The sequence below is a fragment of the Suricata suricatta genome, chromosome 16 (genome assembly GCF_006229205.1).
Source record: "Suricata suricatta isolate VVHF042 chromosome 16, meerkat_22Aug2017_6uvM2_HiC, whole genome shotgun sequence".
Taxonomy (NCBI): Eukaryota; Metazoa; Chordata; class Mammalia; order Carnivora; family Herpestidae; genus Suricata; species Suricata suricatta.
Window position 1 is genome coordinate 36852477 of NC_043715.1, and position 2880 is coordinate 36855356.

General features: G+C 59.3%; 1 pseudogene; it reads left to right on the top strand.

Annotated features, from left to right (window-relative positions):
• The first annotated feature begins 375 nt into the window (after nucleotides 1-375).
• On the top strand, nucleotides 376-490 carry LOC115281353 (annotated as a pseudogene).
• The last annotated feature ends 2390 nt before the right edge of the window (nucleotides 491-2880 follow it).

A 2880-nucleotide genomic window follows, 5' to 3' on the forward strand; every position in this document is an offset into this window, starting at 1 on the left:
GAGGGCTGTGCACCAGTTCGCACAGCCAGGTGGGCTTTTTATGGCGTGGCCCAAGGAGGTCATTCTTACTAGTGGCTTTTGCACATGTTGCTCACTTTATTTCTAGCTTCTTAGAGAGTCAGCAGGCGCCAGCCAGCCTCCTGGCTTTCTCTATGCTCCCCATCCCCCTCCTCCCTCAAGTCCTCGGGCTGAGCTCCTCCTGTCATGTTTCAGTCTACAGAGTCCCTGAGGGTAGCGGGGGTGGGGCAGCTGGGGTGGGGGGCATGCTAGCCCCAGGGAACCGGATTCGGCCTCCCTCCCCTGGTACTGGCGGTCCTCCTCGTCTTGGCCTACAAGAGCCTATGTGCCATTGCTTTCGATGGCAAACTTGAAGCGATCGCTTCTTGGCCTTTTGGCTAAGATCAATGGTAGTATCTGTTATCAGTTTAATATGGATGGCAAACTCGAGGCTCTCTCCAACAGCTGGGAAGCTGGAGCCCCGCCACCCTCCCTAGTTCTGCAGCCCCTCCGCAAAGCACCCCACCTCGCCCTGGCTCAGAAAGCGCCCATGACTTGCCCACGAGACACTGCACCCACTCTTGGCCGAATGCACCATGTCTAGCGCTTCAGCGGGCTCTGGGCGCCATCGGGAGTGATGGACGCCATCTGGAGCCAGGCCGGGCTTGGGCCTTGGAGCAGGGAGACCCGCGCAGGCTCCAGCTCTGCCATCTACCCCTGGTGTCTTCATGCCAGGACCCTGGAGCCGTCAGTTTCCTCGCTGTCCAGTGAGGTGACAGCCCCCTCCCACCTCGGGGCGGGGCGAAGCTGCCGGCAAACGAACGGACTGGCCAGCTCTCTTTCTCCAGCCCCGGGGAGGCCGGCGCCCGCTGTCCCCAGAGGACTGATGGCTCAAGCTGTCCAGCTTCCCGGGCCTCCGCCACCGGGTCGGCACGCGGGCGCCTGGAACAGACGCCCGAGGGGGCGGCCCGAGGACTGGGCGGACGGTTCTGGGCCGACTTCTCGGCGGCCTGAGTTCCCAGCCACGGGCGCCACGGGCGGCAGGCGGCCAGAGGAGGAGGGCCTGCCCCCGGGGTGCGCCGCGGGTGGGTTCCTGGGGCCTGGGCCTGGGCCCCTCCGTGCGCTCCCTCCGGCGGCGCGATCGCAAGGCGTCTGCTGCCATCTGGTGGCGGCGCCCCGGCAGCTGCGCGCAGCTCGGGGCACTGGGGCCTGGGGCTCGGGGCTGGGCTTCACGGATCCTCCAACGCCCCCAGAGCCTACTACTTCCGCGCACGCAGCGAGAAAGCCCCACGCCTCTGCCACCTGTGCGGCTCCGGATGCCCCAAGCAGAGAGACAGTGTGGTGCAGTGGTTGGCGCCTGGGCTTTGGTGCCGGCGCCAGGCTGTTGAACCAGCCTTGCTACACCCCATCTGGATATCGTGCGGCAGGGCCCTTCACTCTCTGAACCATTTTCTCATCAGTAGAAGAGGCTGAGACCAGTGCGTGCCTTGGAAGGAGCCTCTGCACGTACTGCCTGGGCAAACGCAGGTCAAGCCCCAGGCCCATGGCAAAAAGCGGAGTAAATCTTAGCTGTTTCTCCTATAAAATCCCTAGCTGCAAACCTAAGAGACTCAAATACAGAGAACAACCCGAGGGTTGCTGGAGGGGAGGTGGCTGGGGGGTGGGCTAGTCGGGTGATGGGCCCTAGGAGAGGCGCTTGTTGGGATGAGCACTGGGAATTATATGGAAGTGATGGATCACTAGGTTCTGCTCCTGAAACCAGTACTACACTGTATGTTAACTAACCTGAATTTAAATAAAATTTAAAAAACCCTAAACTGCCTCTCAGCTTCTCAGACCCCCTCTTCTCCGTCCCTCTCTCTCACTCTCTCACCAGTGAGGGGGCAATGTTGGGCATATCATGGGCTTTCGGTTTCTCCCTCCGTAAACTGGGTGCCAAGGCCCACCTCCCACTCCGGCATAAGGGAGCAAGTGGAAAGATGCACTTTGCAGACAGGTGCAGCCGCTGTCAGAGGTCTTCTGGGCCTCCCACCTCCTAAGCTCCCAGAGGCTAATCCTCTGTTAGAACGGAAAGACTCTCCCAGGGGCTGCTCACAAGGGGAGGCTCTGTCTGCAGCCTTGTAGACAGGGCCTGTTTTCTGAGCTCAGGGAATCTGGGGGGCTTCCTTACCCCCTCCCCAGGGTCACAGGCCAGGGGGTCCAAATCAGGGGTCATGATTTCTCACCCCCTTCCACAAAGGCCTCACTGAAGCAGACGCCTCATCCCTTGAGTAATACGGTGGCGTAATTAAGGAACATAAACTTTCCTTGAAAAGAGAAAGAGCTCTTTGGATCCATCCATGCGTGAGGCACCGTCCCTGAGACTTGGGTTTGTGCGGTGTGTGCACGGTGTGGCTCACCCACATCCTGCCCGGCACACAGCTTTAGCGACTTCTCTAGACACAGAACCGGGCGTGACAGCCAGGTCCGCCAGCAGGGAGGGGGCTCCTCATGCAGCCGCTGCCGCTCTGCCTGCGGAAACGCCGGCTCCAATTCAAAGGTATCAAATATTTGCCTAGCTGTTCAACATTTCTTCAAATAATATACTCACAGCTAATTCATATCTAGACTCGATGTCTTCATCTCTCCCAGGCCTCCCTCCTGGATTAGTGTGTCTTGTCTATTCTGGGAGAAAGTTGTCCTACATTCTAAAAATAGGGCCTGGAGTCTGGACACTGGCATGCATAGTCAGCAGAGGCTTTTTTATTTATCTCGAGGGCCATTCTGTGGGGACAGCTGCAACAGAGCCCAAAGGCGCACTCATGAAACAGTGTGGATGCTCAGGTGCATGGAGGAGGCTTGGTCCTCCCGAGATGTCTGTTCTGGCTGCTGGCTTCCGAATGA